This window comes from Erinaceus europaeus, chromosome X (assembly GCF_950295315.1).
Source record: "Erinaceus europaeus chromosome X, mEriEur2.1, whole genome shotgun sequence".
NCBI classification, from domain to species: Eukaryota; Metazoa; Chordata; class Mammalia; order Eulipotyphla; family Erinaceidae; genus Erinaceus; species Erinaceus europaeus.
Window position 1 is genome coordinate 17,008,392 of NC_080185.1, and position 22,903 is coordinate 17,031,294.

General features: G+C 42.2%; 1 protein-coding gene and 1 pseudogene across 1 annotated transcript in view; both read left to right on the forward strand.

Moving 5' to 3' along the window:
• Window positions 1–22,903, forward strand: part of LOC132535919 (potassium/sodium hyperpolarization-activated cyclic nucleotide-gated channel 2-like) — a 123,317-nt gene that overhangs the window by 83,943 nt on the left and 16,471 nt on the right. The gene's annotated exons all lie outside the window — the stretch shown is intronic.
• Window positions 20,163–20,716, forward strand: LOC103118081 (small ribosomal subunit protein eS24-like; annotated as a pseudogene).

Consider the following 22,903-nt stretch of genomic DNA (forward strand, 5'->3'; position numbering starts at 1 on the left):
TTAGAAGTGCAACCAGTCCCTAGCTATGGTATGCATTTTATTTGTGTTACTTAGCAAGTTCATGTTATTTCTTTTTATTTTGTTTAATTTATTTCAGCTAAATAAAGATACAATTAGTATTTAACATTGTATTGGTGTAAGCACTGGTTTGAAATATGTAGGGCTGGGGAGATAGCATAATGGTTCTGCAAAAGATTTATTTTTAAATACTTATTTATTTCCTTTTGTTGCCCTTGTTGTTTTATTGTTGTAGTTATTGATGTCGTTGCTGGATAGGACAGAGAGAAATGGAGAGAGGAGGAGAAGACAGAGGGGGGAGAGAAAGATAGACACCTGCAGACCTGCTTCACCATTTGTGAAGTGACTCCCCTGCAGGTGGGGAGCCAGGGGCTGGAACCGGGATCCTTATGCCGCTCCTTGCACTTTGCACCACTTGCACTTAACCCTCTGCACTACCGCCTGCCTGACTCCCTTGCAAAAGATTGTTGTGCCTGAGGCTCTGGGGTCCCAGGTTCAATCCCCAGCACTACCATAAACCAGATCTGAGCAGTGATCTGGTCTTTCTGTATCTCTCTCTCATTAAGATAAGTAAAATATATTTTAAATGAAACGTGTATATTGAGAAATGATCATCATAGTAAAGTTAGTTAACACATTTATCATTTGACACAGTTGCACCTTTTTAATACAAAAAATTGAATGTTTATTCCTAGGATTGAATGAAGGAGATTCTTCATAATATCTTTTGGTCACCATCACAGCCAAAGTCTGCTATCATGATAACACCTGGTTGGTTTGGTGTTTAGTTACATAAATACCTATTTATAAAGAAAAGGAAAGAAGAATGACTGCAGAAGCTGTAAGAATTACATAGTGGATTGCATTTTACCTCCTGTGGACAGTTGCTTAACCCAACCTTAAACATTTGCAAAGTCAGCTTTGATTAGATCTCTAATCCTGATTATCAGATAGACTCCAGTCTTCTAAACCAAATCCAGTGGTGATTATTACTAAGATTTATAGCCACTGGCACCACAAAAATCTTACATTTTAGCTGTTGAAGACATATTTGGTAATCATTTAAGAAGGAAATCTGGTGTCTGTTAGAAGACAACTGAACAGACGTACATAAAGTTTGAAACAGATCCTACTCCAGTTTGTTATTTAACAAGGCAGTTGACAGCTTTAGTTATCTGGGTTCATGCAACAGGTACTAACTCCTAGGAACAGACAGTGTTTGGCCCATTACTATGAATCTTTTTCTTTTAAATAATGTATTTATTTATTTATTTATTTATTATTCGATAGAGGAGAATTTGAGAGGAGGGCGGGAGATAAAAGTGGAACAGAGCCAGAGAGGCACCTGCATTCCCGCTTCACCACTCGTGAAGCTTTCCTCCTGCAGGTGGGGGCCAGGGGCTTGAACCTGGGTCCTTGTGAACTGTACTGTGTGCGCTTTACCATGTGCACCACCATCTGGAGCCCCTGTAAACCTTTAAATATAGCAGATAAGGTAAATATACGCTTGGAGGATCCTATTAAATTGAGATTTGTAGTAAAATTGATATGACAGATTGACATGCAGCAGTCTGAGCAGTTTTTAACGTGCTCTCCAGCTTTCTCCTTTCTTAATTATTTCCAATGCTGATCCATTCAAACATACCAAAGAATAAATGAATGAGAAGGTCTATTTGGCAAGTATAAGCATGCTCTAAAAGTAATCCGAACGATTTCAGTTATAATAGTGATGAAAACATAGAAAAGCAGAGAATTAGTCAGTGTTCTCTTGCCAAGAACAGTTATTTGGAAAGGCTTACCTTGGGCCTTAAATAGAAAGAGCTATGGATAAAGATAGTAGTTCCTGAAAGGTGAGACCACACCTGATATGATTCAAGTGGCATATTTGGGAATATTTTACTATATCAATTTGATTGAATACTGTACTGAACCCTCTAGTTAATTGGGTTTGTACTTAATCTGAGGCCTATTGCGAGCTATTCATTTTCTCTTCTCCCCTCAGTATGTGAACTTTAATCAGATCCCTCCCCTGGCCCACACCCCCCATGTGTTCATGTTTTTTTCCTCAGGAATTCCTGATTTCTCTTGTTATAAAAATCAGTTTTTTTAAAAAAAACATTATCTTTATATATTGGATAGAGACAGCCAGAAATCATGAGGGAAGGGGGTGCTAGAGAGGGGGAGAGACACCTGCAACACTGCTTCACCACTCTCAAAGCTTTCCCCCTGCAGATGGGGACCTGGGGACCGGGGGCTTGAACTTGTGTCCTTGCTCATTGTAATGTGCGCTTAAGCAGGGGTGCCACCGCCTGTCCCCAAATTTACGTCTCAGGAAGTGACGCAGTAGATAGAGCACACACTTTACCATGAGTGAAGCTCTGGGTTTGATCCCTGGCACCACATTGGAGCACCATGCATGAATAGTGGGGCTATGCTTTGGTTTCCTGAGGGGGGAAAAAAAAAGGAAAACACACACAAACACACAGAACTTATTTATTATTTTATTGGATAGGAGAAAAATTGAGAAAGGAAGGGGAGATAGAAAGAAAAAGGCACCTGCAGTACTGCCCCATGACTTGGGGAGCTTTCCCCTTGCCGGTGGGGACTGAAGGGTAGAACCCTGGTTCTCTTATGCATGGTAACATGTGCACTCAGCTAGGTGCACCACCACCCCGCCCTGTGTCTCTTGTTCTAAAAAGTATATATAAGAAAGAAAAGAATTGGATCAGGGAGGCGACTCAGAGGTACAGTGCCTACCTGAGGCCGAGCTCATTTCTATCATCACAGGAAAATGTAAACAACGACAACAACAAATTATTCTAAGCAGAGTGCACACGTTACCTTGTAGAAGGGTAGCAAGGCAGTGAGAGAGAGCAGAGCAAAGAACACAGAGGTCCCCTCTAAGCGCGCTGGTATCGTTCTAGGCTGACATCTACATGGAAAGAATCACAAGAGAGCCATCTTTCAGGGAGACGAGCAGTTATTGAGGCAAAGCAGGAGTCGAAAAGAGGACAAACACATACTTTGGAGGCATGCAGAGCACAGAGAAAGAGAGAGCACCAAGAGAGCCCTGAGTTTTCCTGGTCTTCTAACTTTTCCAGTGGCTTCTTTGGATTCGTGTTAGCCCTTTGTGTGTAGGTGTGCGCACATCTACATTCGTTTGCATTTCATGGCATTAGCAGTCAGCTCAAGAGAAGTGCTGGTGCAGGAGGCTTCAGTGCTTCTGGTCCCTCTTCCTGGCTGTGCAGGGAGGAGAGGTTGCTAATGTCCTTTCTCCAGGACTGTTTGCCTAAGCAGACAGGAAGACCCCTTTTGAAGTCCCTGGTCCACCTATAGAGGGGAAACTTCACAGGTGGTGGAACAATGCTGCAGATGTCTTCCATTTGTCTGTCACTAGCCCTCTATGGGAGAGAGAGCAAGACAGAGAACAATTAATTACTTTAGGACCAGCTAAACAGGTCACTTGGATAGTGTGTTGCTCTGCTATTTATGTAACCCAGATTCAAACCCAGTGCCCACACACTGGTGGAAGCTTCAGTACTTCGTGTCTTTCCCTCTCTGTCTCTGCATCTCTTTCTAAACAGCAGCCAAGTTAATTGCTGAAATATTCACTATCAAGAAACACACTAGTGGGGGATTAAAAAAAACCCAGGCATATTTGTAAATCTAAAAAGCAGAAACTCTGGCTGGAGCATTTCCCGATTTGGTTTTATCCTGCCTGGCCCCTAAGCGTCAGGGGGAAGGGGAACTACGCCATATAGAATTGGCTTTCTGAGCATGGAAATAACGCTTGCTCACCAAGGAAAGTGCCTCGCTCACTTGGCACCTTTACAACTTTGTTTGAATAAAATAAACCAATGGACCTCTGCTTTTCGAGGAATCTCCCCAGTACATAACCCCCAGCCACCTGTTATTTGATTCACACTGGAAAGAACCACAGAAGGATACTGCCTGAGCCTGGCTATTTCCAAGGCTAAATCTGCAGCCCTTTCTCTGTCCAGAGCCGCCGGCTGTTCTGACCTCCTTCTCGCTTTACTCTGCTGTGTCCAGGGCAGGACAGGAGCTTTCCTCGTGGCTTCCTGCCCGTGGGCGTGCTGGCTCCACTCTCCTGGCACCAGCCAGCTCTGCATTGCAGGTGTTGCAGAGCCCCTTGCTAGGTCACAGTTGTGTGGCATGCACTCTTTTCTCTCTGTTCCTGCCCTCCTGCCTCACCCACAGCCTTCTGTGCTCAGTAATCCCCAGAATTTAGCCCTTGCTCGAGTTCCTTATCATAGCTTTGAAGCTTCATTTTGAGAGACCAAAACTACTCAGCTCTGGCTTATATTGGTGCTAGAGATTGAGCCTAGGGCCTGGGGGGGGGGGCACACACATTTAAGTTCTGTGCTCTGACAAGTTGAGAGGTGAGTATGTTGCTATGTACCTCCCCCTCCACCCCTCCTACCCCTCCCACCCCTCCCACCCCTCCCACCCCTCCCACCTCTCCCACCTCTCCCACCTCTGTCTTAACCTTTGAGGAATCTTTAAAACTTGGCCTTGGGACCAGCAAGATAGCCTACTTGGGAGGGTGCCTGCTTTGCATGTGCACACACTGATTCCAGCCTGGCACAACACACACACACACACACACACACACACACACACACACACACACACACACACACACACTTAAGTGCTCTGATTTCCATAACTATCTATCTATCTGAAAAAGTCATCTGAATGTGATAAAGACCTGATGATGACAAATAATGACAAAATAAAGTAAAATTTCATTTTGGGAGGTGCATTTTGAATGAACTATATATACATGAATGGATTCCTGAGTAAAGTCAGTGTTCTTAGTAACAACTGTGCTCATCTTGGTTTCTTTTGTGCGAGTGGTTTCTAGTGTAATGAGCCAGCAGGTGTATTTCAATTATTTATTTTTTACATTTCATTGTATATTATGAATATACTAGAAAACATCCACTGTACTCAGATACAGTTTTGGTACTTTAAAATATTTAAATGCAAACTGTATTTGAAACATTGAACATAAAAGAGAAACATAAATGGCAGAGAAAACTGAAAACATTGAGGAAACCATATTACCCAAAATAAACAAATGCAAATCATTTAATTACATGCTTAAAAAGCATGATAACAAAAAAATCAGATGATCAAATGTATTTTAATGCATTTCCCTAGATTATCATATGGTTTTCTCAGTGTTTCATTTTTATAAATAAAGAAAAAATTAATTCTTAGGCTCTATAAAAAATATAATGGGGAGAAAGTCTGATAAGATCAGCATTAGAGCTTTGTTGATTAGTGTGGTGGATACACATATAAAAGTATGAAACTATATTCCTGAAATTTATGTAGTATTTCAATTATTTCTATTAAGGTGACTTTTTTTTCCACATAAACATTAAAATGCATTGAAAACAACTTCCTGGAGCTAGGCATTGGCACACCTCATTGAGCTCACATTACCATGCTCAAGGACCCAAGTTCAAGCTCCCCACATGCAGGAGAGAAGCTTCATAAGCGATAAGGTAGTGCTGCAGGTGTCTATCTCCTCCGTACGTCTCTCTGGTTCTATCAAAAAAGGAAAAGGGACAAATGGCCACCAGGAGTTGTAGATTTGTTGTGCAGACACTGAGGCCCAGCAGCAACGCTGATGGCAAACAGCTATTGGCAGAAAAGAAATTTTACACGATTTTACTGATACACACCAGCAATTATCATTTTTTCAGAGTACTTAGTAATGTAATGAAAATGAAAACTGTCCCATAATCACTTTCTTACACTCTGCTCGTCCATCCTTAGGCCTATCCATCTACAGAATTTTTCATCTCCTAAATCACACACACTTAAGTACAGGTTGTCTTATTATGGAATCAAATCCAAACATATACCACGAGAAGACACAGCACTGCAAAACTTAGTAACTGATCACCTTGCGGTGAAAGCCAGTCACTATAAAGGTTTTCTAGTTTTTTTTATGTGTCAGTCCTCTGTATGTTACAAGCTCTTTTAATTAGTTTGCTAAACTTGGCATAGTTGGACCTTAAGTCTACTTTCAAGGAGATTCATGCAGCTGTTCCCATGCCAGGAGAATGTCAGTTGGGAATAAATGGAGGTCCTTGAAGAGAAAGTGAAGACAGAGACCTGTTTGGTGAGAGAAGGGTCTTCTTGATGGGTTCTACCAGCTGAAAATGCATTTAGAATGACTCGGAGAGATCAGGTTAAATTAGAGAAACTGAGCCCAAGTGCAATATCTAACTGAAAACAAAATGCCCTTGTCATTGTATGCAAACTCTGGTTTTGGGGTGTGGCACATATGAAATATACAGTCAACCTTAAAACGAATTTGGTGATCTTGTGGATACAAAGAAACCCAAATTACCCAAGACTTGGATACACTTTTTTTTTTAATTTCTTTATTGGGCGACTAATGGTTTACAATTGACAGTAAAATACAATAGTTTGTACATGCATAATATTTCCAGTATTTTACTGTTTGATTATATATGTGTATAAATGTATGCACATTGCTCTTAACTAATTCATTTATCCTAATTATCCCCCTTTTGTTGCCCTTGTTGTTTATTGTTGTTGTTGTTATTGCTGTCATTGTTGTTGAGTAGGACAGAGAGAAATCGAGAGAGGAGGGGAAGACAGAGAGGGGAAGAGAAAGATAGACACCTGCAGAACTGCTTCACCACCTGTGAAGCAAACCCCCTGCAGGTGTGGAGTAGGGGGCCCTCCAACCGGGATCCTGATGGCAGTCCTTGTGCTTTGCGCGCCACATGCTCTTAACCCTTATCCTGATTTTTTAAATAAAATGCAGTAAAGTATTTATCATACACACACATACTTAATATCTTTGAGATATTTAAATGTTACACACTGTTCTACACAGCATGGTCTCAAGCAGTGTAATAAAAATGAGGTAGAGAGAACATGCTCCCAGAGGGATAGAGAATGGGAAAGCTATGGGGGAGGGGGTGGGATATGGAGATTGGGCGGTGGGAATTGTGTGGAGTTGTACCCCTCCTACCCTATGGTTTTGTTAATTAATCCTTTCTTAAATAAAAAAAAAAACATTGTTGGTCATTAGGCCAGGTCCCCTGCATTGCTTGATGCTGTGGTCTATTTACATAATCATTGTTTTGCCTGAGACCCACCCTGCCTGCAGGGTATTGGTTTAATCCCCACTGGTTAGAACCTTCACAACAGCTGCTATGGAAGCTTGCTACCTTCACGCTCTTTTTCTCCACCCCCTCTCCTAGCCATTTCCTTTTCCCACTTGCCACTTCCCTTTCAAAAGATATAAAGGCGTTGTCTCTGATCAATAAAGGCATTGCATTGCGTTCCCACTCAGCCACGAGTTCTTGTTTCTCTCTCTGGCGAAGCTAGTCTGGCAAAACATTTCCCAGTTTTCCACATAGGAATTCAACCCCCTCTAGGTTCTCCTCTGTCTGTGTTCCAGGGCCTGAAGGCCTCCCCCCACCACCACCGCAGAGTTTTTTACTTGGTGCAATACACCAGCTCCAGTCCAAGTTCTGCTTAGTGTTTTCCCTCCTGATCTTGTTTTTCAACTTCTGTCTATGAGTGAGATCATCCCATATTCATCCTTTTGTTTCTGACTTATCTCACTTAACATAATTTCTTCAAGCTCCACCCAAGATGGGGTGAAGAAGTTGAAGTCACCATTTTTAATAGTTGAATAGTATTCCATTGTGTATATAGACCACAACTTGCTTAGCCACTCATCCGTTGTTGGACATCTAGGTTGCTTCCAGGTTTTTGGCTATTACAAATTGTGCTGCTATGAACATAGGTATACACAGATCTTTTTGGATGGGTATGTTTGGTTCCTTAGGATATATCCTCAGGAGAGGAATTGCAGGGTCACAGGGTTGGTCCACTTCTAGCCTTCTGTGTCACAAATGCATTTATGTGCTTTTGAGAAACTGACAGTTGAGGAGAGCTGAAGTCTGATTGAAGACTTAGTAGCAAAAGATCAGAACTTTCAAATCAGAGAAGATAGTGGAATAGAAGCCCTGGGGCAGAATGGAGCCTCTTGAGTGGAAGACCAGTGGGCTGTCACAGAATCCAAGGAGGAGAATCTTCAGGTAAGATGGCACTGGATAAGTAGGAGGAAAACACCTGTCTACGCCAGTTTTCAGTGTCAAGATCAGTGGCGAGTCATGTCTAGCAGAGAAGCAATTAAAGAAGACAGAACTCCTACCTTCTGCATCCAAAAATAGTTTTCATCCATACTCCCAGAGGGGTAAGTGATAGGGGAAATAAACCAGAGGGCTCTGTACCCCCATTCTACCAGGGCCCAAAACGTTTGTCACCAGGAATATTGTTTTTATACCATCAGTGGAGAGGAAGCAAATCTGGAAAACACCACAGGAAGCTGGGTAGTGTTTCTCTGATCTGCAAGAGTGGAGGAGAAAAGGAAAGACACTTGGAAGTAGTAATAGATGTAGGGGTGACTTGGAAAGGAGGTGAAGGCAGGATGGTTGAATAAATGGGGAGAAATATAGACAAGAGTCCTAGGTAGATAGCCGTAGAATCAGCCCATGCCTGTGACCTTGGGAAAGCTACTGCAGTTTCCAGTAGAACTCTGATAGTGGGAACTGAATAGAACTATAGCCCTGTTATCTTATAGTTTTGTCAATCAGTGTTAAATTATTAGTAAAAAAGATTGGTGGGGAGCCATTGAAGCAGGGATTGGAAGAGCAGTACTTGTGTTGCATGTGGCCGTTCTGGAGCAGGCGTGGGTCAGCTCTTAGAGCACTGTGAAGCCATCCACTGTATTTGCCAAGGATGGCTGGACAGAAAAAGATCTGGTGTATGTACACAGGAGGATCCTGCTATGCTACTCAGAACTGCATTTCTTTCATTTTGCAGCAGCAGGCATGAACCTAAAGGATAGTATGCTTAGAGAAATAGCTGAGAAGAATGGTACTGTATGATAGCACTCAGAAGATAAAGAAACAGACTCTTAGATCATAAGAACAAAATGGTGGTTATAAGCAGGGAATGGGGGGAGGTGGGTAAATTAAGGAAATGATGAATTGTAGGGGCCAGGTGGTGGCACACCTGGTTGAGCGCACATGTTACAGTGCACAAGGACCGGGGTTCAAGCCCCTGGTTTCCACCTGCAGGGGGGAACACTTTGCAAGTGGGGAAGCAGGGCTGTAGGTGTCTCTCATGTCTTCTTCTCTATCTCCCCCTTCCTCTTGATTTCTGTTTCTATCCAATAAATATTAAAAAAAAACAACTTGGCCCCCTCTGGAGGGCCACTCTAAAAAATGTCTTAAAAATGAATTGTATCATGATGAATAAAACTAGTTTGGGGGTGTTAATTATATTTTTTAAAAAAATAATTGAGGGTCGCGTGGTAGTGCAGCAGGTTAAGCACACATGGGGCAAAGCATGAGGACCAGCCTCCGGCTTCCCACCTGCAGGGGGCCTCACTTCACAAGCAGTGAAGCAGGTCTGCAGGTGTCTGTCTTTCACTACCCCTCTCTGTCTTCCCCTCTTCTCTCCATTTCTCTCTGTCCTATCCAACAACAACGACATCAGTAACAATAATAATAACCACAACAACCATAAAACAAGAGCAACAATAGGGAAAAAAAAATAGCCTCCAGGAGTAGTGGATTCATGGTTCAGGCACCTAGCCCCAGCAATAATCCTAAAGGCAAAAGAAACAAAAATAACAATGAATAGTAATATATATATTTTTGTTAGGACAAAGACATAGAGGAGGGGTTGATCAAAGACACCTGCAACTCAGCTTCACTTCTAGGGGCCTAAACCCAGGTCCTTGCACATAGTAATGAGTGCACTCAACCAGGTGTGCCACCTGGCCCCACCAATAATAATTTAATATGTATGGGTTGTGTGTGTGTGTGTGTGTTGCTGTCAGAAAAGTCGTGACACTTTTTCTTTGAGGAACATAGATAAAAACATATCACGGGGAGTCGGGCGGTAGCGCAGCAGGTTAAGCGCACGTGGCACAAAGCACAAGGACCAGCATAAGGATCCTGGTTCAAGCCCCTGGCTCCCCACCTGCAGGGGAGTCGCTTCACAAGTGGTGAAGCAGGTCTGCAGGTGTCTATCTTTCTCTCCCCCTCTCTGTCTTCCCCCTCCCCTCTCCATTTCTCTCTGTCCTATCCAACAACAACATCATCCATAATAATAACTACAACAGTAAAACAACAAGGGAACAAAAAGGGAATAAATAAATATTTAAAAAAAACATATCATGACTTTTCCAACAACTCAGCAGATGTCAGATTATAATGTTGCTCACCTGAAACCTGTGTAGCATTTTTTAAAAAGATTTTATTTATTTTATTAATGAGAAAGATAGAAGGAGAGAGAGAAAGGGCCAGACATCACTCTGGTACATGTGCTGCCTGGGACTGAACTCTGGCCCTCATGCTTGAGAGTCTAGTTCCTTAACCACTGCACCACCTCCCGGACCACCTGTGTAGCATTTTAAGACGACCCTTATTTCAAGAAAAAAAAATTAAAAGGACATTTCTTTTGAATCTATGCCTTGCTTAAAACCTCTTAGCTATGGTGATTATGGTTGGTAGGGTGGGGGCACGGAGCCTTGGTGGTGGGTGCAGTTTGGAATTGTACCTATCCTCTTACAGTCTTGTAAACCACTGTTAATGACAAATGTAAAATATGGCCCAAGGGGGGGAGCTCTTCTCTCGGAGTTATCTTTCGAGTAGCTTCAAGAATAATGTGGAAGCCCCGAACAGACTCATAACAGAACTTTCTCATCACAACGTTTTTTCTTTGTTCTGGCATGTTTGCATTTTTACCCTTCTTCTGTTCCATTTACCTTTATTCCTCACTTGGTTTGCATGGAGTTGTACCTGCTTGCCTTTGGCCTGGGGCAGACACACTAGTCAATGTCTGGGAGCCAAACTGGAATGTAATAGTACATCTTGAAATACTTAGGTACACCGACTGCCCATTCTTAGTCCTTGATAACAGCAAAAATGCAAACTTGGATCTAGGAGGTGGCAGGACTTAACAAACATGAAACCCAGAGTTGAACCTTCCACCGTCTCATAGCCCTGAGTGATATGGTTTTCTCTCTCTCTCATATTAATAAACGTTTTTTAAATTAATGAAATGCAAATGCACTTTAATTTTTCCACCTTTGGAAACCACTTGTACTCTGTTGGGTTGGTCCTGTAGTTTTTTTTTTCTTTTTCTCTCTCTCTCTCTCTCTAATAGCATTTAATTGTTTTTCTTTTCTTTCCTCTTTTTTTTTTTTTTTTTTTTACCTCCAGGGTTATCAGTGGGACTCAGTGCCTGCACTATGAATCCACTGCTCCTGGAGGCCATTTTTTTCTCCTTTTTGTTGCCTTTGTTGTTTATCATTGTTGTTGTTATTGTTATTGCTGTCCTTGTTGTTGAATAGGACAGAGAGAAATCGGGAGAGGGGAGAGAAAGATAGACACCTGCACTCCTGCTTCACCACTTGTGAGGTGGCCGTCTTGCAGGTAGGGAGCTGGGAGCTTGAACCAGGATCCTTGTGCCAATCCTTGCGTTTTGCTCCACGTGTGCTTAACGCACTGCGCTACCATCTGGCCCCTCCTCTTCTCCTCTTAGCGAATGTTGCACATACGATTTGTCAACCTCCCTAAGGCTTTGCTTTATTATTATTATTATTTTTTTAATGTCTATGAACTTTATTTAAGTATCAATTATATACCACAATTTAATATTGGGGAAATTTCACCTTAGTTAAATTTTTTTAAATTTTTTTATTTAAGAAAGGATTAATTAACAAAACCATAGGGTAGGAGGGGTACAACTCCACACAATTCCCACCACCCAATCTCCATATCCCTCCCCTGATAGCTTTCCCATTCTCCATCCCTCTGGGAGCATGGACCCCAGGGTCATTGTGGGTTACAGAAGGTAGAAGGTCTGGCTTCTATAATTGCTTCCCCACTGAACATGGGCGTTGACTGGTCGGTCCATACTCCCAGTCTGCCTCTCTCTTTCCCTAGTAGGGTGTGTCTCTGGGGAAGCTGAGCTCCAGGACACATTGGTGGGGTCTTCAATCCAGGGAAGCCTGGCTAGCATCCTGATGGCATCTGGAACCTGGTGATTGAAAAGAGAGTTAACATACAAAGCCAAACAAATTGTTGAGCAATCATGGACCCAAAGCTTGGAATACTGGAGAGGAAGTGTTAGGGATGTACTCACTGCAAACTCTAGTGTACTTCTGCTTTCAGGTATATATTTTGCAGTAGTTTATGGATACATGTGAACATAAGCTCTCTCTCACAGAAACTGGTGTATATCTAGGTTTTGGGACTTTGTTAGAAAGTGAACCACCTGAGATGAAATTAGAGTGCACTATAAAAGGAAAGGTCTCACCCGAGTAATGAAGCTGAAGGGTTGTCATTCCACCCATGAAGGCTGTGGACACAGTCTGAGGTGAAGCATGTTGAGGTGGCAGTCGTTGCGTTGGTTAGGTTGTGATTGGCGGATGCAATATTATTTGGTATGGATTGGGAGACACATACGGGAAAGTGGGCCCTATCCAAGGGTTCCAGGACTGGGGGAAGTAGGGGCTCTATAGTGGAGATGTGAGGTTCCTGCTGTCTTAGGGTTCAAAAAGACAATCGATAGTTAATGTTATCATCACATTATTTGGTAATTGGGTTAACTTTGAAAAATCCTTTTGTTATGGTTTGCTGTACAGTACCCAGTATTTTGTATATAGCTGTGCTATTGGATGCTTTTGATCTACTTGGTCTAGGCTTTTGAGAGAGTCTGCGTATCAAATCCACAGCCTATATATTGAAAAGATTCAGTTTGTGTTTTGAAAAACTTTGAGACATACAATTGATTTTCCCCCTCTCATATTAATTAACTAGTGATTTATATGTCTACATTTTGCTAGGAGTGTACACAAACACCATTCCCACCACCAAAAGACTGTGACCCATCCCTCCCACCCACTCCCACCCCCCACTGGCCCAGGAAGCTGCATGTCTACTCCTCACCACAGGGCTTTTACTTTGGTGCCCTACTTACAATTTGATCAGGTCCTGCTTTTAGTTTCCCTTTCAGATCTTCTTCCTCAACTTCTGTTATGAGTGGGATCATCCCATACTCATCTTTATCTTTCTGACTTAGCTCACTTAACATAATTCCTTCTAGCTCTGTCCAAGATGGGTCAGAGAAGGTGGGTTCATTGTTCTTGATAGCTGCATAGTATTCCATTGTGTATATATACCACAGCTTTCTCAGCCACTCATCTGTTGTTGGGCACCTGGGTTGCTTCCAGGTTTTAGCTATTATGAATTGTGCTGCTATGAACATAGGAGCACACAGCTGGTTTTGGTTGGGTGTTATGGAGTCCTTGGGGTATAATCCCAGGAGAGGAATTACTGGATCATATGGAAGGTCCATGTATAGCCTTCTGAGAGTTTTCCAGACTGCTCTCCACAGAGGCTGGACCAATTTACATTCCCACCAGCAATGGGTTCCTCTGTCCCCACAGCCTCTCCAGCATTTGTTGCTGCTGTCCTTTTTGATGTATGCCATTCTTACAGGAGTTAGGTGGTATCTTAGTGTTGTCTTAATTTGCATTTTTCTGACAATCAGTGACCTAGAGCAGTTTTTCATATGTTTGTTAGCCTTTTGGATCTCCTCTGTAGTGAATGTTTTGTTCATATCCTCTGCCCATTTTTGGATGGGGTCATTTGCTTTTTTGGTGCTAAGTTTGCTGAGCTCTTTATATATTTTGGTGATTAGTTTCTTATCTGATATATGGCATGTGAAGATCTTCTCCCATTCTGTGAGGGGTCTCTCTGTTTGTTTAATAGTTTCTCTGGATGTGCAGAAGCTTTTCAATTTGATGTAGTCCCATTGGTTTGTTTCTGCTTTAGTCTTCCTTGCAGTTGGGTTTGATTCATCAAAGATGTCCTTGAGGTGTAGGTGGGAAAGTGTTTTACCAATGTTTCCCTCTAAGTATTTGATTGTTTCTGGTCTGACATCTAGGTCTTTGATCCATTTGGAGTTGATTTTTGTTTCTGGTGAGATAAAGTGGTTCAATTTCATTCTTCTGCATGTTACAACCCAGTTTTCCCTGCACCATTTATTGAAGAGAGCCTCCTTTTTCCATTTAATCTTTTGGGCCCCCTTATCAAAGATTAGATGTCCATAGGTGTGGGGATTTATTTCTGGGCTTTCAATTCTATTCCACTGGTCTGTGTGCCTATTTTTGTTCCATTACCATGCTGTTTTGATGATGATGGCTTTATAATATAGTTTAAGGTCTGGGAGTGTGATGCCTCCATTTCTGTTTCTTTTCCTCAAGATGGTTTTGGCAATTCTAGGTGTTTTCAGGTTCCAGATAAATGATTTTAGTGTTTGTTCTATTCTCTTAAAGAATCTTGGTGGAACTTTGATGGGTATTGCATTAAATTTGTATATGGCTCTGGGGAGAATATTCATTTTGATGATATTTATTCTTCCAATCCATGAGCATGGGATATCTTTCCATTTCTTGGTATCAGTTTCTATTTCCTTGAGTAGCGACTCATAGTTTTCAGCATACAAGTCTTTTACTTCTTTGGTCAATTTTATTCCTAGGTATTTGATTGATTTTGCTGAAACAGTAAAGGGGAGTGATTTCTGGATGTCTTCTTCTTCAGATTTAGTGTTTGCATAAAGAAATGCCACTGATTTTTGTACATTGATTTTGTAGGCTTTGCTTTATGTCCGAGTTGACAAAGTAAAGAAAAAGAGACTTGGAACAGTGTATGAACACATTTTGCTCACGCACGTGCCTTTTCTAATAACGTGAAGCGGATTGAAATGCATTGCAATCAGGAGAATTGAGTCTTTGTCAACATTCAATTCGGAGGGCTGGTCTTGACTAATCTGCTTGTGCTCCATGGAGCAACGTTTGCTTAATGCTACAGGCACTGTGCAGTTTCATGATTGAGCTGCCAGCATTTTTCCTGCTCAGAGCTTGCCAGGGATTTTGGATACTGACCATAAATTCTTACAGGAGGTTCTAGGTACCTGTTGGCGTTTTCAGTCACAGATTTGATAGGACCTCAAACTACTGTTTGCCCTATTTGTTCCCCTCCCCCTCAAATTGTTTTGGGTGTGGTCTGATCTTTACTGTAAGTACTATTCACTGAGAGAATTCAGACATTCTTAATGTGCCTGCTCTAATAAAAGTTCTTTCAAGCCCTGCTATCAACTTAGCGTCAGCTTGCCATACATGAGGACCTGGGTTCGATCCCCAGCACCCATGGACAGTACTAAGGGAAATCTATGAATGCTAGAGCCGTGCCTTGATATCTTTCCTTCTTGCTTACTCTTTCACTCTACCCTTCCTACCTTCCTTTCCTTCCTTCCTCCTCTCTTTCAATATTAGAATGAAATTAGGGGTGAAGATGTGGTTCATCTACATTGTGTGTGTGGGCAAGACCCTAGGTTTGTTCATTCCTGGCACTGTTCTTTTAGGGGTGTGTGTGTGTGTGTGTGTGTGTGTGTTTCACTGTTACAGCAAGAACCGCCGTACAAGTGAAATTTGTCATTGTAAGTTGCTCTTTATTGTTAATTACCCGTGTGGCAGTTAGACCTAACCTGTTTTACCTTGAAGCTATTTGTACTTTGACTGCCAGGACTTGAAACCTATTATTATTTTTTTAACTCTTTATTGGGAGATTAATGTTTTACAGTTGACAGTAAATCCAATAGTTTGTACATGCGTGACATCTCCAAGTTTTCCACAGAACAATACAACCCCCACTAGGTCCTCTGCCATCATTGTGTTCCAGGATCTGAACCCTCCCCACCCCACCCACCCCTGGAGTCTTTTATTTTGGTGCAGTACACCTGAATCTTATTTTAGCAGAGGAATAAACTATTCTCCTTGGGTAACAATACATTGGAGAAGATACTCATTTTTTTTCACACCTAAAAGTCACCATTAAACAAATTGACACCATGGTGCTTTGAATGGGGCATCGTTAAGTTTGTAAGAGCCCATATCCATCCTAATGTACCAGATGACCGCCCTGAGGATACTTGAATCTTTCCATGCTGTGTGAAACTGTTCATAGTTCCCTCTTTTGCCTTCAGTTTCTACATTAAAGGCTTCTGATTTGACCCTGAACTCCGTCTTTTCGTGTGGTGTGTTGGCTTATAAATTATTCTGTACCCTCCAACTGATCATCTCTTCTCTACCTTCCAACAGTAGTTTGTTTGAGTCTAGACTTACTGTAACAGGTGGCAAATGATGCAGCATTCAAAACTACATTTCAAATTTTAGTGCTAGAAGATCTGGCCCCAATTAATCCCCCCTGCATCCTCTTAGATCGGATTATTTAGTCAAGCTCGCCTCTAATTACTGTAAGAAACAATTGCCAGAACTTCCCCAAGATACACACAGACCGGTTGATAGTAGAAGTCTATTAGAAGCAATGTTATATTTCTCGCCTTTCATAATTAAGCCTTAGAAGCAAAAGCACCCATCTGGGATCTTGGCCAAACACTTAATGTTTCTTATCTATTTTTGGCATACAGGAAGATAATTTGTCACAAATTTAACAGTTATCTCACCTCATACCCCTGAATCATTTGCCAAGATAGCTGACTGTTATGAGGTAAGAAATATATTAGAGTGTCATTGCTCACAGAACACCAGATCATTGGCTCTTCCCTGTGGAAGCAGAAGTGTTCTTTGAGAAATGCACATTTACACAAAGATAGTTTTCTTTAAGGCTTTAGAGCATTGTGGTTCAGGAGGTGGTGCAGTGATAAGGCTTTGGACTCTCAAGCATGAGGTTTTGAGTTTGATCCCCCGCAGCACATGTGCCAGAGTGATGTCTGGTTCTTTCTCTCTCCTCCTATCTTTCTGATTAATAAATAAATAAAATATTTTTAAAAAGAATTTAGAGCATTATTTATAGAGATATGTGTTGTGACACAGGGTCAGCATTGGACTGTGAGGTGGACTGCAGCAAGGCAAAAGACTGGACTCTTGGGAGAAGGGGGTGGGGCAGGGCATCAGGTATCCAGGGCATGACGGTTAAGAGACTTGACTTGCTGGTGGGTGTGGTGCACAGACACCTATCACAGGGAGATAAACAAAACATGAAAATAAACTACTGTATCCACAACTGTCTTATAGACCATTATTTCTCTAATAAAATTATTTGGAACAAATAAACAAATGCCGTGACTTATCAGAAGGGGTACAGGAAACCCCCACCCCAAGACACTCAGTATTAATTTATTCCATGTGATTAGCTGTGGGAAAGTGAGTGAAGTGCTCCGATAATCCAGATAGTCCTTTCAGTCTGGTAATCCTAGTTGGAAGCACTCAGAGGCATATCAGAATTTCAAATGAAACCGTGTCTGACTTTGCCAGCCATCATTTAAAATGCACCTGGTTTGTTCTGTCTGTGCTTCCATATACTAAAAAGTTATGCATCAGACTTCAAATAGATCATTATTTCCTAATGTCTCTCTTAAACATGTTTTCAAATACTGCGAACAGATCACCTGTTAAATTTATACCAACATCCAGTCTTCACATTGCACAGATGCTTTGAATCCAAAGCTTTAGGAGAAAGAGCAGGAACATTTTGAGATGATGACAGTAATTCCATCACACTTTCCAAATGACAGTGTGCACGGCCACAAAGGGACAAATGAACTGCTAGTTTTCCTCTCTAGGTGTCAGATTGAAGCTGAACACAAACTCGTGGGCCAGCTGCCTGGTACACAGGGAGCTAAACACTAGCCCACCAGCTTTCGTAGGAAGGGGAAGACTCTTTACTGAAGTTTGTAGTGCATCAGAGGTTGGAGTAGTCTAACCCCCCTTTCCCCTTGTTCAGGGACAAGTTGTACAGGGAGGAGGAGGAGGAGGAGGAGGAGGAAACTGTAGTTTTGTTTATTTCTTGGAAAAAAAGAGAAAAAAAGAAAAGCGGGTTGGGCAGTAGCCCAGAGGGTTAAGCGCACGTGGCGTGAAGCACAAGGACCAGCGGCGCAAGGATCCCAGTTCGAGCCCCTGGCTCCCCACCTGCAGGGGAGTCGCTTCACAGGCAGTGAAGCAGGCCTTCAGGTGTCTATCTTTCTCTCCCCCTCTCTGTCTTCCCCTTCTCTCTCCATTTCTCTCTGTCCTATCCAACAATGATGACATCAGTAACAACAACAATAACTACAACAACGATAAAAAAAACAGGGCACAAAAGAGAAAAAATATATATATATATAAAACCAGAGGTGGATTTCAAGATAAACAGGATAAAGACCTTGAGGTGTTCTGGTCACCTGCTTTACCTGTGCTGGTGACTCAGGTTCAAGCCCCAGGCTACACCATATGGGCTAACTACAGTTCTGAGGGAAGCATTGGTGCTATTTCCTCTTTCTCTCCCTTCCCCCACACCCTCTCTACTTCTCTTTCTCTGAAGAACTCTGTGTTGAGGCCATTGTCTAGTTCCTGAATTTGACAGTTAATATCTGCAAGTCTTACTCCTCCTCCTATTCTTTCTCTTTCTCTTTTTCTTTCTCCTCCTCCTCCTCCCTTTCCTTCTCCTTCTCCTCTTCCTCACAAAAAGCCCTTAGAGTTTGTTGAGGTTATCTCTGAGTATTTTGTTAATCCTCCTGTAAGCACTCTTTTAAGTTGTGTGACCTTATTTTCTTATTAAGGCAATGAGGTTCAGCTGACAAAGCCATTTCCCCTAGGTCTCACTCTGAAGGAAATGTAGGGATCAGTGATAGCTCCCAAAGCCATATCTCGATTGCTTCTGCTCCCTCCAAACCTCGGCCTACTAGCCTTCTCCATGAAGGAAGCTTTTTTTTTTTTTTTAATTTGAACTGAGAGTGTGTGGCTAGGATGGCACGGTTGAATGGAAAGCTGGAAACACTCCATAGAAGCCTCTGCTTTTTGTGATGCTGTGGTGGCAACTCTGAGCCCCTCACCCTTGTTGGCTTTGCTTGTTCAAGTAATCTACCACCACCACCACCACCACCTACCCCCAAGGGAAACTTGAGTTTTGCTTACTTCTTTCATTAGGTGTGTTTAAACAAACAACCAACAACAAAAGCAGGTATAGCCTTGTACTGTGTAGCCAGTTACAACATGGACATGTTTTTCTGCTCCTTTTTCTTCCATATATTTAACAGTGCTTGGGGCAGGGGGTTGCACACTTTGATTGCTTCTACCCCACTCTTTCCAGCAGGTATTTGAACCACTCAATCTTCCTAGGAAGCTTATTACTGCCTTTACTGTAATGATTCTATCACTGAAATGAAGCTAAAAGCACTGTCTAGGGCATCAGATCCCTCTTTTGCAATTTTCTGCACCACCCCCCCCTTTATTTATCAGATAGAGAAAGCCAGAAATTAAGAGAAAAGGGGAGATAGAGAGGAAGAGAGACAGATACCTGCAGCACTGCTTCACCATATGTGAAGCTTTCCCCCTGTAGGTGGGGACTGAGGACTTGAACCTGGGTCCCTGCACATGGTAACGTACACTCATCCAGGTGCACCTCCCCCTTTTCTCTTCTTTCCCCCAGCTTATCTGGTCACGTAGAAAGTGATGTTTGGCTGAGAATTTATCTGTTCCAGGTAATATTAATGGAGGCATTTTCCATCCTTGTAGCAAGCGATTCCTTTCCATGCCTTTGTTAGGTATTACTGTTTGCTGCTGCAAGAAAACTTTCTTTCTTGTGAGATCTCTGAAAATGTGAGGAAGATCTTCTAGCTCTAAGGGACTTCCAAACTATCTCCTTAGACTGTTCATATAATTTGTTTGACATTTTTGAAACTTCAGTGTACGGTGTCCTCATCACTATCTTGGAGGGGAGACACACTATATCATAGCGATAACCTAGATTCTAGTTCACAACCAAAAAATTCAGTCAAACTTTTCTCCAAAGTTTAATTTTTAACCCCCCTTTCTTATGGTCTGTTCATTGTAAGCCGAGGTAGAAAAGAACTTAGAAGATGACAACAAAATGCTGTGCAGTGCAAGAGACTGACCTTTTAAAGTATCAATACATTGAAGTCAAAAGCTAGAGGGGCAGAATTCAGTCTTTAGAGAAGTATAGTAATGGATGCCATGTCATCAGACAGCTACTTCAAAGTCTCAACGGACAGACCTAGCATCAAGAATCCAGAAATGGCTCTTTTCCTCCCTGGCTGCCTGAAGCTCCTTCGCCATCATGAATGACACGGTCACTATCTGCACCAGGAAGCTCATGACCCACCAACTACTTCAGCGGAAGCAAATGGTCATCGATGTTCTTCACCCTGGAAAGGCAACTGTACTTAAAACAAATCCAGGAAGCAACTAGCTAAAATGTATGTCATCTTCATGCTTGGATTCAGGACTCATTTTGGTGGTGGCAAGAAACTTGCTTTGGAATGATTTATGATTCCTTGGATTATGCAAAGAAAAAGGAACCCAAACATAGACTTGCAGGGCATAGCCTGTATGAGAAGAAAAAGACCTCAAAAAACCCAAAAAAAAATCCAAAAAAAACAGCGGAAGGAACACAAGAACAGAATGAAGAAAGTCAGGGGGACTGCAAAGGCCAGTGTCGGTGCTGGCAAAAAGAAGGAGTTAAGACTCTGCAGTGACTTTCTGTGGTTCTTGTCCAGATTTTTTCATCAGTATTGATTAATAAATTTTAATAAATTGAAAAAGAAAGAATCCAGAAATGGACTCCAGTGTCAACAGTAATACTTGATAAGGAAATCAAGACGACTCAGTTGAATAGCCAATCTTGTTATTTTATTTATTTATTTTTTAAATATTTATTTATTTATTATTCCCTTTTGTTGCCCTTGTTTTTTTTTTATTGTTGTAGTTATTGTTGTTGTTATTGATGTCATCGTTGTTGGGTAGGACAGAGAGAAATGGAGAGAGGAGGGGAAGACGGAGATGGGGAGAGAAAAACAGGCACCTGCAGACCTGCTTTTTACCACCTGTGAAGCGACTCCCCTGCAGGTGGAGGGGAGCCGGGGGCTCGTACCGGGATCCTTATGCCAGTGCTTAGCGCCACCTGCGCTTAACCTGCTGTGCTATTACTGCCCGACTCCCAGTCAATCTTTTTATTGTTTCCAGGATAACTGCACATGAACATGTACAGCAAGGAAAATAGAGCCCTATTTTAGCCTGCTCAGAATGGGTTAAAGATTACAGGTAAAACCCTAACCCATAGAACTCTATAAGAAAAAGAAAAACAGGAGTCGGGCGGTAGCGCAGCAGGTTAAGCGCAGGTGGCGCTTCTTCTTCTTCTAGCGTTTGCCCTTCTTCCGTAGCCAGTCAACAGTGTCAGGTTGAGCCTGATGTAAAGTTTCGAGACCTCCTTTGAATCTGGAGAGGTGGCAGTCGTTGACTATGTGGGTCATAGTCTGTCTGGAGCCGCAGGGGCAGTTTGGGTCGTCTCTGGCTCCCCAGCGGTGGAACATAGCGGCGCACCGGCCATGGCCTGTTCCATAGCGATTGAGGAGGGCCCAATCATAACGTGCTAGGTCAAAGCCGGGTTGACGCTTGCAGGGGTCTGTGATGAGGTGTTTGTTCGCTAAGCACAAGGACCAGCGGAAGGATCCCTGTTCGAGCCCCCGGCTCCCCACCTGGAGGAGGGTTGCTTCACAGGCGGTGAAGCAGGTCTTCAGGTGTCTATCTTTCTCTCCCCCTCTCCATCTTCCCCTCCTCTTTCCATTTCTCTCTGTCCTATCCAACAACAATGACATCAATAATAACTACAACAACAAAACAACAAGGGCAACAATAGGAATAAATAAATAAATAAAATTTAAAAATATATATAATTAAAAAAAAGAAAAAGGAAAACAAGAGTAAAGCTCCTTGATAATTGTCTTAGTAATGATTCTTTGGACAGACATACCTGGACCACAAGCAACAAACAGAAAAATAAACACGTGCAAGCTACATCAAACTAAAAAGCTCCTTTCTAGCAAAAGAAGCCACCTTTGAAGTGGGAAGACAGTGTTAGGAGAACAGGGAAAATCTTTGCAAACCATGTATTTGATAAGGGGCTAATACCCAAGATTTATAAAGAACTCATACATCTTAAGAGCATAAAAAAAGTCCAATAACCCAATTAAAAACTGGTCAGAGAATCTAAATAGACATTTTTCTTACAGAACAGGCTGAGTCTTCTAGTGCTCTCTTTGTCCCCTGCCTTGGACATACATAAACTTGCAAGCCAGTCTTGGCTGTCTTCCCAAATTCAGCAAACCTTTACAAGGATCACAGGGAACTGGTACAGGTTGCATTTCCGTCCTCTCTCTCTCTCTCTCTCTCTCTCTCTCTCTCTCTCTCTCTGATTTAGCTGCCATTGTGTTAGAAGATTTTCACTTGTCGACATGAAGATGGACACATCTCTCCCTCCTGCCTCTGAGGTTTGTGATCGGTCTTTTCAGCCAGGTTGGGCTTTTGAAATCCTGGGGCCTTCTTTATACTGACTTTCTATTTGCATGTGTATTTTATCCATTTCTTGAGGGCTATGACAAATGCTTGACTGGCTTATCTGTCAGCCACCCTGTTGTTCTTATCTGTAGGATTTACTGACCTCCCCATTTGAAATTTTCAAGTTTAAATGTTTGGCACGCATGGTGGTGTGTTAGAAATGGATAGTGAACGTGAACTGTTGAGTCCAGATAGACTCCTATCTCCTTTCATCTCTAAAGTTTGTATGTACTGTGAGTTTCTAGGACAGGAGAGAGATTGGGGAGGGGGGGTGAGAGTGAGGTGGTAGCATAGAGGATCAGATTGATCCTTTAGTGAAATTAACCCACTCAGTGGATCACACTGAGACAGTGAAAGTCTTTGAAAGGA